Source organism: Struthio camelus, chromosome 3 (assembly GCF_040807025.1).
Source record: "Struthio camelus isolate bStrCam1 chromosome 3, bStrCam1.hap1, whole genome shotgun sequence".
Classification (NCBI taxonomy): Eukaryota; Metazoa; Chordata; class Aves; order Struthioniformes; family Struthionidae; genus Struthio; species Struthio camelus.
Window position 1 is genome coordinate 125247496 of NC_090944.1, and position 16007 is coordinate 125263502.

Sequence of the window (16007 nt, forward strand, 5' to 3'; positions counted from 1 at the left end):
TAATTCGAGCACTGAAGTAAAGATGGTTTTATGTGGTATGTGTTCTTGTGGTCTTCATGAAATAAAATGCCTATTGGAGTTGCAAGGAATTTCCTAATAGAATGAAAATAATTCCCATTAAAGAGTTGAAGCTATTAGCAAGTATTTGCCGTAATAGTAAGCACGACAGAACGTACCTGTCTACGTCTTGTGATTTTTGAGAATTGTTGCGAACCTTGTATCGTAGGATCAAAGACGTTAATGAGGTGCTTTTATGAATATGCAAAAGCACACAATGAAACTTGGACGCTTGCACGTTTTAATTGAAGATAATGTTAATGATCTATAGCTAATAGAAGCAAAATTAGCAACCTTTTTGTGGAACATGACCACCTTTGGGCAGGTTTACTGAAAGATCGGGTTCAGTTTCTTAATTCTTTCAGTATACGCAAATTTGAAAGCACACCTTCGCATGGTCTAATCTAGATTTCTTTTTTCTCCCTTTTCTTTTGCACTTGACCAAATTATCTTTAAAAATGAAGTGATGGTGTTTTTCTAAATCAGTGGAAGTATTTAAATTACGGTACTTATCTGTAGCTTGGTGTATAAAAAAATAATATATTCGGTTCAAGTCTTCTGGGTCTAGCTTATTTGGAGACCATGATTGCTTTTTCCATACGAATAGCATCATCTCGTCTTTCATGCGTCGTTCTCTGCTGGTTGCCTTGGTAGCTCTTGCATGTAGAGTCATTCCACCTTACAAGAGATGGAATTTTCAAATGCTCTCTGAGTAGATTGACTTTGCTTTGACAGAAGTCAGCAGGAAAATTCCCAATTGCTTAAGCTGAAATACTAGGCTGGCAGAATTAGCTCTTTTGAGAAGTCCACTTATACTAGTTCTTAATCCTACTCTGTGTTAGCAGTTCCTTCTTTTGCTGTTTGCACTCGCCTGATTTGCTTCAGAAGATTTTTTGTCCGGAGGGCTGTTGCAGTTAGCTTGGGTTTGTTACTGGATTTTGTTTTCTTTCCTTTGAGACTGTGAATTTTCATGAAAGAGCTGTTTAAGGTGTGGTGATGCTAGAGTCCAAACTGATCTTTTGGAATATTTTAGAGTCTCCTGGTGTTGTTGAGGAGCTATGTCCACTTGATAAAGAAATCTCATTGATACCGCCATCTGGAAGAGCCCCAGTAGAGTATCTTCCTTGCAGTTCTCCTGAATTTTGAGCATTTCAGCTATTTTTCTCTGAGAAACTATTTGTTCTTCATTTAAGACCTGATATAAAAGGTTTCTGCATTCAGTTTAATTTGGGTGTGGCTTTTAAAATTTGTTTATGGGTGGACTGTTGAGATGCCATCTTTTTCTGATACTCGTGGGAGAGTACTTCGTATATTATATAGGCTGCTGTATTTTACCCTATAAACCTGCATATGTAGTAGTAACTCTTCTCAGAAAAACAAATGCCCATCCTCTCCGCCTGTTCCTTCAAACAGATCAAAACCTTTGTAATTCAGCGCTGCTAGTGTGTAATGTGCAGCAGATGTGATATTTCTATCATAAAATGGTTGGTGTCCCCAAACTGAAATGGATGTCAGTGTAAAATTTTATTCCGAATTAAGTAGCATTTTATTGCAGTTCCAAACAACATACTGATTATTATGCCTGCTTATCTGCTGCTATGAACGTTTAACCAAAACAGCCCCTGTGCATTCCCAGTCCTGTTGTTGTCTGATTTGCAGCTTTGCCAGTGAGGTTCCCATGTTTACAAATCAAATTTTTAATGCCACTTTGGCACTTGGCACTGGCAGTTGGCACTTTTTTTCATTAATACTGCTGTAATACAATACCTGTTTTTAAGGGAATGTTTTGCAAAGATTAAAAATGTAAAGGGAACTTGAGTAAATGTTAAATGATCAGCCTTTGTAATGGGACCCGTTCCACTGTTACTTGTATTGGGATGTTTGCAACTGTAAAAGCAGAAGAAAAGAAAACACGTCCGAGTGCCGCTAATGGCGCTTCCTGAAAGTTCAACTCTGACTGCATCTCTTTTGGGAGCATGTTACACACAGTGAAGGATATAGGAGAAGTACAAAGAAAATACTATTAAAAAAATGGATAATATAACAGCTGCGGTAGTGTTACTTCAGATGAATAGCCAGTAAGCATCAGCATTTCAACTGAATTGTAGCTGGTGAACTAGAAATCATGCTTTAGGCATCTTTATTTCAAGGTTTTTTTTCAATACCAGGAGATAGCAAATTGTTTTTTTTCCTTTTAGTGTCCCAGTTCTTTTAGGATATTTTCACACTTACCATATATTGCGTTATACTTGGAGAATAATTTGCTTTTTCCCTGAATATTCCTGTACCTTTTAAAATTGTACTGCTATTTTTTTTTTTCTAAGCCTGCTGCTCCTCTTGCTCTTTTCTGGTGTTGATTTTTTTTTTTTGTGGTTTGTTTGGGAACGATAGCGACTGCCGTGGTAATTGGCACGTGGACCGTTTCTGCATCACATACAAGTCACTCTTCTTCCTAAGATACGCTGCCCAAAATTCACAAACATCAAGCAAGCAACCTTAGCATTATTGGAGACCTGAAACGAAATTACCACAAGTGTGTTTTGGGATTTGGCATTCCTAACTGAGTGCCATTTCTGCACTAGCATTATGGGATTATGGGATGAATTGGTAGTGGGAAGGACGTCAGAATTTAGTTAATAGTGGAATTGTGCAGAGAATTTGCAGGATGTCTTTGAAGTTGTCTCCTGATACATACTGAACCGAGCAGGAGAAAATTTGGTAGCTGAAAATAACATTAGGATGTTCGTGATATTTTTTTTCTATTTTTATCTGCTTTTTAGTTTAAATTAATATGCGATATAATATTTTGAGGTAACATCAATCAGAACATAAAACTTAAATATCTTCTTTGATTTCTCATCAGTTAATTTCTGGGAACTGATCATATATGTTACCTGATGACTCACAAAGTTAATAAAACAGCTTTTTATATAATATGTATCTTAATTTTTGTTATTGTGATAAATGCAGCAGAGTTGGCATTACCAAATAACATTGACAGCTCTAAGACCAGCTTTAGAAAGAAAACCTCATCTAAACTAAGTTAATGTGCAGGACTTCACAAAGGGGAAGTACACATGTGTAATTCTCACAAATGCAAGACTCCTTGGGAGTTCATGTAAAGCTTACACCTACCCTTGATACCTTAAATTATTAATTTGAAATAATTAAGTGAGTCTTGCCAAGGTTAAATATTGCATTGTACCAATTTTCTGCAAATTGGAGTATTGTACAGTGGATGACTTTATGTTTGTTAGGAATCAGCATTGATTTGTAGCACCTTTCTTCCTTTTCTGGTGAAAAAAGCCTCTACGTATATTAATGCTAACTTCAGTTTCAAGGTTTTCGTTGTTACTGGAAGTATTTAATTCTTCTTGGCACGTGTTAAAGTTTATATTTGCAGGCATCAACAAATATGCTGATGAAGGCTACAGTAAAACTGTCTCAACTTGAGCTAGGTGGCAAGTTGCATTACCTCACATGAAATTTGTGTTTTTCATACAACTGATAATTTTTTCAACTCAGTTTTTATTTATTTTAATGGCAAGCCAGGTTTTATCTCCCATTTCATATAAGGTGGAAATTGAGGTGGTAAGTACTTATTCTTGTCTACTTCCTTTAAGTAAAAAAGACTATAGAAGGCCTTGTTGCCACTGGAAGAAATTTCCCCCAGGCACTGCAAAACATACCAGCTGCACCCCTAGCAGCCCTAGGCACAGTTCGGGAACCGGGGTGGCTTGGCATGCCCCTTCAGTGTGACCATGCTGCTGCCTTTTGTGCTGTCTTCTGAGGCAGCCTTTAGTTTAGTAAGGATAGATGTAAATCAGTCCTAAATTGCATCAGAGACCTTCCAGCTTCTTGAATAGCACAGAATTACAAGTGTTAATGTGTTTAAGGCATTTTTCGTCCTGACTTTCCTCCATCTGTAAGTTCTCTGCAGGGTTGCACAGTAATCCGGTGTAGGGCAAATTTGCAGCTGCGGAATGGTAGCGTTTAGTCTCAGGATCCTCCAGACCACTGCAAAAACATTCGTTTAGAATAGTTTTCATGCATTGGCGTATGCCCACATTAAACAGAGTCTTACCTGCTTACTGAGAAAATATTTTGGAAGGATTATGAAACACCTATGTTAATTATTATTTTTGTTGGTTAAGTTTATGGGAGGATAGTTAAGATTACAAAGCAAGCTCTCACGTTACCTCCATTTCAGATGTCGTCTTTTATATGTCAAAAGATAGGCACGCAAAGCATAAACACACATAAGTTCCTCAAGCTGTGTGAGATTACAGTTAGCTTGATCGATGTGTTTCTAGATTTCTAGTTGCTGCTGTCTTTTAGTCTGAATGGTTTTAGCATTCTAAACCACCAGATATTTTTTTATTTTCTTTCTGTATTTTTTTTTTTTAATACCAGCTTCTGAAATTTCAGTCGGGTTTCACTTGGAACATTTGAGTTCTTAAAATGTGGAGCAGCTTAATTCTCTGTGGGAGTGACATCCTTTCTGAAAAATATTGAACATAAGGGAATAAATCCGTTAAAGGTCTAAAAAGACTGCCTGTTCCCTATCAGACCAGCCTTTGCTTTGCAGTAGGGGAATGTACAATTTGTCCTCAGTAAAAATGATCTTGGGGACACCCCTGAAATATTTACTGTAGCTAGTAGGCAGTTGAAATTCAGAATTCTTTGCAGAATCCATTTCACTTTCAACTATAAGTTTGAGTGCCAGCGTATCCATTTTTGACTTGCTGAATAAGTGGTTTTCTCTCTTCTGGGTGTATCCCATCTTCCCTGATTATTAATTTGCCTAAGTGGAAAATTTGGGGGTGGAAGGCCCATCTAGGGAGTTAGCTGCATTGCGCGGTATGTCTGAGTTGAGTTGGCGCAAGGATGAGCCAAGTGCTCTGGCTTTTGGTAAAGTGAACCGTAATTGTGGGTTTGAAAGAAAACAACAACATATTTTAAGTGTGTTTACCAAACTCTGCAGCCGGCATAATGTCCAACGCACACGAAGATGTCCTTACCAAAGTGCTGAGAATGAAGGAAACAGGCCTAGAAAAGTAAGGAAAGAATAACATAAGATTATTTTGATAGTCTCCTGAAACTGTATTGCTTTGAATTGTTGCGTGGTTTAGTTTTACATGGAAAACTGCAGGACCAATAGTTATTTTAGTGACTGTGGTAAGCTAGTTCTCCCCCTACAAGGTATCCCTTTACAGAGGTAGGAAAGCTCCATAAGTCTGTGTTTACCCTTCATTTTTCCACCGTGGAGGGCAGGAAGCAAAGGTCATCTTTCAAGGCTCTGGGCTTTCGTATTTCCCTGTGACCCCCTGCACTCCCCAGTATGCCATAACTGCTGCAGCTGCTCTCACAGTGCCCCTTCAGGGTGGCATCTTATCTGCAGTGAGGACTATGTGAGGCTAATCCTATTTGACTAGAATTTGTCGATAGGGTTTCCTGAGGAGCCTGTTACGAACTGGAAGTATTTTGAAATAAAAGACCCATGTATACTTCCAGTGCCGAGAGCTAGTGGATCAGACTGGGTGTGGTATCCTGTAGAGCTCAAGAGGTTTCTGACAGTATTGTGTCTAGTGACAGCATTAAATTAAGTGAAAGCTGTGTAATGAGTGCCTGAGGAAGCATAGACCCACATGCTGTGTTATTCGGGCAGAAAAAATTTAGAAGCCCCGGCTATGTTGCCTGAAGCAATAGTAGCCTGGAGTAGTCCTTTCAGCAGAGGTGCTTTTACCAACCCGTCCTCCAGCCTCCCCCCGCCCTCGTCCCTCCCTCCCAACATCCCTTCTGCTTTGCTGAAACACAGGTTTTGGGGGGCTTTGCAGTCAGTTGAATGGGGATGTTGGTCCACATTAAAAGTAACTTTAAACTTTAGCTTGGGTCAATCCTCCAATCTGTTTGATGGAGAAGGAGGGTAGAAGGGAGTCATCTTTAGCTGGAAGTTGCAACAAAATATATTTTCATCACACTGTGCCCTTTTTTCCTCCACACCCACTGAGCAGTACTTCAGATATTTGAAGATTAGTTTGGTTCAGTGATTTAAAGAACAGGGACACAAGAAGCTGCTGGAGCTGGTGCACCTTAAAAATAGTTAGCCACAGAACCCTCAGAAAAAATTCTCCTCTTCTGCGTCTGAATTCCCTGCTAAGGACGGGAATTGTTGATGATTGCCATGTGAGGGAGGCCGGCAAGACAAGGGCCGGCAAGGCCCTCTGTTCTTTACGGTGAGTCCCCATCAACATCATCCTGGCAGTCCTTGAGCTAGACAGGCATACCTTTTTTAGAATGAAGACTCTTGGGAAAAGAAGAAATGTTCAGATGAAGACTTTTTTTCTTTTTATGTAGATTTGTGTATTTTCTGGGTACAGTTGCTTGAAAGGCAGATGCATGTGAGCATTCTCTCAGACCCTGTTGAGGTAGAAATTGGATGGGATTTTCATAAAACAGGAGTATGTGAAACCCTGCTAAAACTGAAAATGAGAGCCAGGAAACGACAACAAGGGTCCTTTTTAACCTTATGCTTTAATGGGAAAATTCCTAATGCCAAATGTCTGCCACTGAATTACACCATATAAAAAAACTGGTCTTGCCTTCCAAGTAATAATGTTTATAGCAAGGTTCGGTGAAAGCTAAGTGAGATGGAACTTTCCAAGAGATACTGCTGCCTCTAGCATAAACATTTGTTTGATTTCTCTAGTTTTTGTAGAAAAAACTATCCACGTAAGAACTGTCATAGCTATGATCTGAGGTCTCTTTCAAGGTCTTATGGAGTTGGAGGTGTTTTCAGAATTTGATAACTTCTTTTCCTCCAGATTAAGACAAAACACTCCCATTTGTAAGCTGTTATTATGCAAGTTAAGCTACACTTTTACACTCATTCTTTTCTGATTATTTCGGATCTGGAAATATTTTCTCCTACTACTTGCTTTGATGTCCAAAATCAACAGCAAGAAAGTAGGACAAAAACATTTTTCTTTCTTCTGGATTTTTATTCCTAGTGGCTGTGGTTCTGGGGTCTAATTAGTTCATTGTTTGGTAACTGAGGATAGAGATGATGATTAATGCTTTCAGTGAATTTTTTCTCACTTAGACACTTCAGGACGATGAAGGCAGAAAGTAGGGTGGCAGTTGAGATTACAGAAGACTCCATACATACAAGTCTTTTGTTGTATTAGAAAGAGATTAACTGCCTGACACTTTTATATTCTGCAGGCTTCTTCCCAGCTTAAGTTTATCTTTTTTTCTGAACGGCGTATGTATTTCATATCTCCCTCGGTAGTGTCTTAAATTTTTCATTTCCTGTGTGTTCCTCAACTTCTTCCTTAGAATGCCTTTTTTTTAATTATGATTGTGGACCCTTTACTCCTTTCTTTTCACCTGAAATGCAGTTTCTCTTATGTTATTTGATTAGATTAAAGTGGATTAGAAACTGCGCAGGACAAGTCCATTGTAGTATTCTGAATTTGTGAATGTCGTGTAGATTTACATCATTGCATATATAAGTAATAACTTGGCTGTGTTGTTTGATACTCCCACAGAGTTAGTGTAAAATAATAACATCGAGATGCTTGAATACCTCATAAGAAATCCTTTAAACTGTTGCCTTTTACTGGTTTCTTGCCCGGGCGTTCTTCCCAATGGTCATGGTTCTGTGATGGATTTGGGGTAAGAATGTCTTCACTGTCCAAACTGCCAGATCTGATAAGTAGAAATTTGGGGTTTGGATTTCTAAATTAAATTACTGTTGCCTCAGCTACTACATGTAAGAATTTCTCTCTTCCTTTTTTTCATAGTAAGTTAAGCTATCCTTGAGTCCCTTCAGACGTAGAGCAGGAAGTGCAAGAATCTGATTCCTGCAAAGGCAGTTAAGTATCTGTCCAAATAAGCCTGTCTGTATTGAAGTTATCCTACATGAAGAGTTTCCCTGATGTTACATCATCATCAGAACTTTTGTATTGTCAGAAAAACCCTGTGTTCCTTTTCAGTAATGACAAAATATTACTAATTTTTAACTTCTTGCATTAGAAAAATAGGTCACTTAGTGCTGCCCATTAGAATACTGCTCACAAAGCAAATGCTTCAGTGAGGTCATGCTTGGTTCAGTTACGGAGGGCTTTGCGGTTGGGGTCAGGGAAGCAAGACCTTATAGAGCTTTATCTGAAAAGTTGTATTAAAATCTTTATTGACTCAGGTGCTGTGATGTTGATGCGGTACAGCTTTTCTACATTAGCTGTTGGGGGGCAGCGTTTAGCACTTCCTCGTGCAGCAGGAAACAGTGGTACTACTGCCACTGTAACTCGGTCATTTTCAATCAGATATAGTGTGTAAAATCCGGGAAAAGGGCGTTAGAAAGGAACAAAAGAAAAAATACTAGCTAGATGACAAAAATGGGGCGGTAGGAGGTCTAAATTCAGATCTGGTGTAATGGTAGCAAAGTTGTGCCTTCCCGATATAGGAAGTTGGAATTTTAGCGCAGAAAAGAAATTATTTTCACGCAGACACAGCTCTGTTAGGATTCTGCTTAAGGAAGCACTAAAAGTTCAGGCCTTATGTTCCTGTCTGAGCTTAAAAAAAAAAAAAAAAGTGTATGATGTTCTGTTTTATTTATAAGCAAGCACTGTGCCTTATGTTAAAAGAAAAAAAAGTCAACCTCAAATGCCACTTACACTGTTAACACTGAAGACTGATACTACTATATATAAAAGAAAGGAAGATTTTTACTGTAAAACTATCTTTTATTCTTGTTAAGAGTTATTTTAGTGTGTCTGTTGAAGCAAGGCACTTTTTTTTTTGATGTTTTGAGAAGATGTTTCTTTTCCAAACTACTGCAGATATATTTACCTACAAATGCAGATGCGTTTAGACCAAATGCATTTCTTCTCTTACCACCTCTGGCCACAGTTCCTCGCTCAAGTCTGCTGTTATCAGTATTTCAGGAAGATGTTACAACGCTCCTTATATCTGGATCATGCTTGTCAATATGTTTTTTGTTTTCCAACAACAAAGAAAGCAGGGAAACACATATTAGACTGTTTATTTTCTTAGGTCTATCTTACATGGCTGAATAGTGGAAGCATTGGCATATGCTTCGGCCTTGATCTGGCTGCATGTTTCCTTGACTTTTCTTAGTTGGAATAAAGATTGTCTTACAAGTTGAACTTGCATGTAAACATTCTGGTTTATGGGATGGGAGTCTCTAAAATATATTTTTACTCTTTTTCTTATTTCTGTTTTATAAGAATAGCTATCTGCATGCATTGTTTTTATACTCTATCCTTCCAATAATTTTTTCCTGTAATTTAAACATGATAGGGCTCTCTCTGTTCAACAGAGCTATAGTTCTCTCTCACACAAGTGAGGTAGTGATAAGCAGAAGCTGAGAGCTTTACAAGACCCAAAGAAGCAGGGGCTTGAAATTGTCTTATAGTGATTCTTGAAAATAAAAGCATGAATAGAGTTAACTGGGCATCAGGTGGCATCCCATTGATGTGTATTGGAGTTTACATGCTCTATGTGTAAATTTGAAGATGGCTGATATTTTCATATCATCATTTAATATGTGAAGAAAGTGAAGTGCAGGGATAGTGAAAATTAAACACAGCATGTAGTTTCTTACCATGGCTATATTATTATTTTCATCATTTTTATAGCAGTGCTGTAGAGTTTTAGTCCAGCTCTGATTTGGTAGGTGTAGTAACAGCCAAGTTGCAGACATGTCCCAAGTCTTGGGACTGCAATAAGTAAGGAAAGGTGAGAAATCCACATTTGCAGTATTTTGAAGACTGGTTTTGATCATGAGAAAGTCTGTTGTGAAGCAGTAGAAAGAAGAATTGTGAAAGACAGCATTTCTTTATTCAGACTTTTCTAAAGAGTTTAGTAGTGGTTAAAAAGAGCTGAATTTCTGTACTTCAAAGACTTCTTGGTTTTGGTCTGTTTTATGCTCTTGGAGCTATAGCTAAGTTTTGGGTCATGTTTAGAAGCCTGACTAAAGATACTTGTTAAAAATGTTATGACTTCTGTATAAGACAGCAATTTTTTCAGTCTTATTTCATAGCTGTTTTGAGTATGGTGATTCTTAAAGTTGTCTGACAAATTCCGTCTTTCAGAAACGTTAATGACAAGAATTGTAAATAGTATTCCAGGTGAAATTTTAGGAGGAACTTGTGCTCTAGGTGCAGCGTTTTTCTCTCTATGCTAGAATAGTTCTCCCAGTGTCCTAAGAGCCGTGGTTCTATCGTATTGGAAGGAGACAGTCATCATAAAATTTGCTGTATCGATTTCCCTCTCCTCTATCACTGTCAATTGATAAGCTTTTCGTGTATAGATGTTTTCATCGTTGCTCTCAATTTGCAGGTATTTACATTTTATACTGTTGAATTTTATCCCGTTTCTGTTGTTATAGTCATCAGGTTTATCCAGGTCTTTCTGCCTGATATTCCAAATCTGCCCTGCTATTACTACTTTCCAGCTTTGTGTTATCTGCAGATTTCATCAGCATGCGTTTATTTTTGTGCCAAGGTTATTAAAGAAAATGTTAAATTAAATCAGTTTCAAAACTGACCCTGGAGGATTTCCACTAATAATCTTCCCCCAGCTTGATTATGTTTCCTCTTTCAAAACTAGCCATTTACTCTCTGTTAGCCAAGTTCATACCAATACCTTTACTAGTCCTCCTACACGTTAGAGTAGAGGCTACTTTTGGCATTCATTCTTTCAGTAATACTATTCATGGGAGAAATCGATTAAAACACTTTTGTAGGTGATTTTGTGTCAATTCCTAATCCTGTGGCAAAAATTACCTGATCCTGATGACTTGAGTGTACTAAGCAATTCGGATTTTTGCTCCCCGTATTGGTATGGTCTAGCACGATATGCATTTATAACCATTCTAAATATTGCTTGTTATATTTGAGGAAGTGAAAGTCATGTAACTTCAAAATGGTCTGCATAGCTTCTGTCCTGTTAATTGCAGTAGCTCCAAATAAGATAAGTCTTTTGCTGTCTACTCATGGAGCTGGTTTTTCTTTTTAGCTGCATGAGAAGCAAAAAAGTAAAGGAAATTAAATAATAAAAAGCCTGATTTACAGTGATGGCTGTTGTCCAATGCACACATAAAATAATTATTATAAAGTTGCAAGTCTTGCCTAAACATTCAGTCTTTGCTTACCTTATTTTAAACTGTAGTTCTTGAAACATATTTATCTGAGCCTCTTGATTACTAACGTGGTGATTGCTTTTGACGGTTGCTCAGCAGAGTTGTGACTGCTGAAGTGTAAAACATCATGGTTCCCATTTCAATGTCGTGAGTAGGATTAACTTTCCTCTTACCATCAAAAAATCCGAGGGGTTCTGGAGATGTCAAGGGCAAGAAACGCAGCATTTGTGTATGCTAGTATCTACCTTCAGAATACACCTCTGCATCCCTCCTCATAGATTTAATTCCAGTTAAGGAAAAACTAGTTTCTAATAAATCATGATGTCTGACCTTAACACGCATAAGATACTTTCGGGGGGGGGGGGGGGGGGAACACAAGAAGCAATTTGGTATCCTCAGTAATTATGCCAGTTTCATTATGCCAAACGAACTCGAAGCTGCTCGCTGCAGTTTTCCTGGAGGGATAACAGACTTCTGTTATCCTCGTTTTGCCTGTTCTTCTGTCATTTTTCTGCTTTTTCCATGAATGTACCAACATGCACAATTTTAATCCCGTAATTTTTGAATATGTTAGTAATTTCTACACTACACTAGTATCTACATGAATGCAAAAGAGCTTGCTGATTTGCCTGCTTCTTTTTAATTATGGTGCCATAATCCTGTGTTAGTATCTGCCAAAACTGTGCATGTCTCAATGTATACGTGTCTCTCTCTCACAGTTTCCACTGACTGAATGTATTTATCTTACAGCACCATGATGAGACTAACGTAAAAGCTCCAATGTGTAGGAACATTTTGGAGAAGATGTTGGAGAAGATGATGTAAAAAACCCAGAGTTTAACTTTGAATGTCTTCCTTCCTGTTGCAGATACTGATTTCTGTTCATTAGAAAACATTGTGTAAGGTTTTGCCTGTGTTAGTGCTAATCAGAGCAATAAGCATTGCACAGCTGTGTTTTGACTGTGTTACCTTCCAGTTCTCTGGTACTAGATCTGTGCAATTTAACACATGTATATAATATTATTAGCAGCATCAAAAATCCTGTAATCATCTCTCTCCTAGAGAGAGTGATGAAATAATAGTCTAGTTGTCAAAAATCAAGGAATTCCTGTTACTATGTGAAGCCAAAGATGCAGATGTTTCTTGGGATCTCATAAGAAATTTTGACATAGTCCTGATTTAGTTCTATGGTTCTTTTATGACTGAAATTCTCTATGAACTGGTCTACTTGAGCACAGAACTGCCAAACATCCAGCCTTGTATTTTACTTTGCAGATTTTTACTGTGTGCGTAGTCTAGTTGCCAAAAGAACAGCTTGACTCAGCATATCCAGTGAACTTAGTAACTGTATGCTTTTTCTTTTTTTTTGTTGTTGATGGTTTTTTTGTTGTTTTGTTCTCAGAAAAAGCTGGGAGGAGGTGTTTTTATTTTGGAATTTTTTTGGTTTGTTTGTTTTAAGACTTAAGACCAGATATAAACATGCAGTTAGTGCATGAGACGCTTGATATTTGTCTGTTTGTATGGGATCGATGTTCATTTTGCAGGTTTCTACTTCATTTGTGTTTTATGGTAATGAGAGTTCTCGGCTGAAAGTGCCTGATGGTGTGATACTGGTTTGTATGCTATTCAAATAGCATCAGTAATAATCTTACTGAGATTTGTAATTACATTTGCGTAATAGATTAAATAGAAGACCTCTGAATACCTCATCTGCTGTGCGCTATTTCACAGAAGGTCAGAGCTGGTCCCTTCAATTAGCTTTATTAGGCAGCTTGAGTGCTGACAGTAGACAGATAACAGGAAAACTGAAAATTGGGTCCAGCTAAGGGGAAAAATATGATGAGCTTAAACAGAATTCGACTGATAGATCCTTGTTACTGTTCTTACAATACAGGGAGATCAGTATTTGTGCTTTACAAAAGTGCCAGTAATAGATAGTTGTCATTTATGATTTCATTGGGTCTTGCAGTAAAGTCTTTAATACAACAGAAATGCAGGAAGAAAAAGTCACAGTGATTCTCAGAATTTAGCTAACCAGCTTTCTTTAAATCTTTGAAAACAAAAAATATCACTAGGCATGCGAGTAACTTTTCTTACTTACACAGAGCTATTGTTTCCTCAGAATATTTTGCTAATGGTATTGATAATGCCAAGAACTGTGGAACTTTTTTATTTTTAAAAGTAAATAACCTACTGGAAGCCATTGTGCTGGTAGTCAATTCAGAAAAGTCTCTCCTGGCTAGCACTGAGATGGAGGTACCCGTTAAGTGTGATCTTTGACTCCATGCTTCTGAAAATGACAAAAGTCTTACAGCATATTTAATTTGCAATCATTACAATTTTACTTTTTGTTTTTTACTGAAACTTTTCTTGAAGCAGATCAGATGCTTCAGATGACACATGTCCGAGGGAGCTTTTTGATTAGCTCTACTTATGTATTCCTTTAATTAATGATTCATACGTGTAACTGGTTCATTTGCTGGTTGAAGTTCTAAACTGTTGTCCCCTGCTCTGAAGCAGTTGCTTCTCAGTTTGGTTTCCAGAGATGACAGAGCAGTACTTGAATATCAGCCAGTGAATAACGATTAGCACACACAGTAATCAGATGGCATAAGAAAGTTCGAATATCAATGAACTCTATCGAATCAAGTGTCAAAACTAGCTAAAACTACTTGATACTCGGGTACCGCAGTACACCTTCTGTAACATTACGCACAACGAAGGACTTGCTCTCAGTCTCCTTGTTAGCTGCTAGGTGCATAGTAGACAACTAATTCTACTTAAACAGGCCAACAATAATGAGATTAACAGTAGGTTAAGTGAACTGCAAATAGCAACTTTGATCCCCCAAGTGACTAGCTATTTTAGTGGAGGAGGATGGGAGAAGGAAAACAAGTATGGGGGTGAGGGAAACGAGAAGGAGATGAAGAGAGGAGCAACTTCTGAGATTTTTTGTTTTGTAGTTTTGAATATTCCAAAAATAACTTGTTCAAAAACAAGTGTTTGTGTTTGTTCAAAAATAATATTCTCTGACTTTCTTTTAAAAACAAAATATGAACTGAAACCCAGCTTTCACTCAGTAGTTGCAATTATTATTGGAATCTCCCTCTTCTTTCCCCCCCTCTTCTTTCCCCCCCTCTTCTTTCCCCCCTCTTCTTTCCCCCCCTCTTCTTTCCCCCCCTCTTCTTTCCCCCCCTCTTCTTTCCCCCCCTCTTCTTTCCCCCCCTCTTCTTTCCCCCCCTCTTCTTTCCCCCCCTCTTCTTTCCCCCCCTCTTCTTTCCCCCCCTCTTCTTTCCCCCCCTCTTCTTTCCCCCCCTCTTCTTTCCCCCCCTCTTCTTTCCCCCCCTCTTCTTTCCCCCCCTCTTCTTTCCCCCCCTCTTCTTTCCCCCCCTCTTCTTTCCCCCCCTCTTCTTTCCCCCCCTCTTCTTTCCCCCCCTCTTCTTTCCCCCCCTCTTCTTTCCCCCCCTCTTCTTTCCCCCCCTCTTCTTTCCCCCCCTCTTCTTTCCCCCCCTCTTCTTTCCCCCCCTCTTCTTTCCCCCCCTCTTCTTTCCCCCCCTCTTCTTTCCCCCCCTCTTCTTTCCCCCCCTCTTCTTTCCCCCCCTCTTCTTTCCCCCCCTCTTCTTTCCCCCCCTCTTCTTTCCCCCCCTCTTCTTTCCCCCCCTCTTCTTTCCCCCCCTCTTCTTTCCCCCCCTCTTCTTTCCCCCCCTCTTCTTTCCCCCCCTCTTCTTTCCCCCCCTCTTCTTTCCCCCCCTCTTCTTTCCCCCCCTCTTCTTTCCCCCCCTCTTCTTTCCCCCCCTCTTCTTTCCCCCCCTCTTCTTTCCCCCCCTCTTCTTTCCCCCCCTCTTCTTTTCCCCCCCTCTTCTTTCCCCCCCTCTTCTTTCCCCCCCTCTTCTTTCCCCCCCTCTTCTTTCCCCCCCTCTTCTTTCCCCCCCTCTTCTTTCCCCCCCTCTTCTTTCCCCCCCTCTTCTTTCCCCCCCTCTTCTTTCCCCCCCTCTTCTTTCCCCCCCTCTTCTTTCCCCCCCTCTTCTTTCCCCCCCTCTTCTTTCCCCCCTCTTCTTTCCCCCCCTCATAACTTAGATATATCAAATCTACTATCTCTTAATCGCTATTAAAAAATTTTAGTAGTCCTGTGAAGTGCATAGTTTCCTAATGTGTTTTCTCAGTATTTATCCTCTTGTATACTATCGTAGGATCTGAAAATAGCAAAGCTTGGATTACTTTGCATGGTTTTCACTGAGGTGCAGCCTTCTCATTCACTCAGGTGCTTTGGCTGAAGCATGCGTTCTGTCACCGTGCCATTGAGCTGTATTCACGGCTAGCTGCTTTTCGGTGTTTTAAAGACTCCACAGTTCTTTCTCTGGCAAATCAGGTTCTCTTTCTGCAGTTGATGTCTTTTGTGTGAACTTTGAATATGAAAGGTCACCAGAGGAAAAAAAAAAATTAATGAAAATTGGCATCTTATTGAAATAATTTCCGCAACAGTCAGCACAGGAATTGGAAACGCGTTTCTTGCCGTGGGTCACATCTTTCCATTTACTGTCGTCTGCCCTCTCCATTCTGCTACCGCAGATGTTGGTACTGCGCAGCAAAGAAGGGTCAGGAAACTGGTCTTCCGGGGGAGAACCCTCAACAAACCAATGAATCTTGGAGTGCAGAGACACAGCCCGCGGCGACAGCATAAATAATGGGAGGAACCCTGTGGGAGAGGGCACATGGGATTCCCCAGGGAGAGCTGCTTAAGATAGCAGAAAGACTATATGCTTTCTTGCTTGGCCAGATGAAG

General features: G+C 39.3%; 1 protein-coding gene across 8 annotated transcripts in view; it reads left to right on the plus strand.

Annotated features, from left to right (window-relative positions):
- The window catches only part of CDC42BPA (CDC42 binding protein kinase alpha), a 200241-nt gene that overhangs the window by 78910 nt on the left and 105324 nt on the right, over window positions 1-16007 (plus strand). The window lies entirely within an intron of this gene.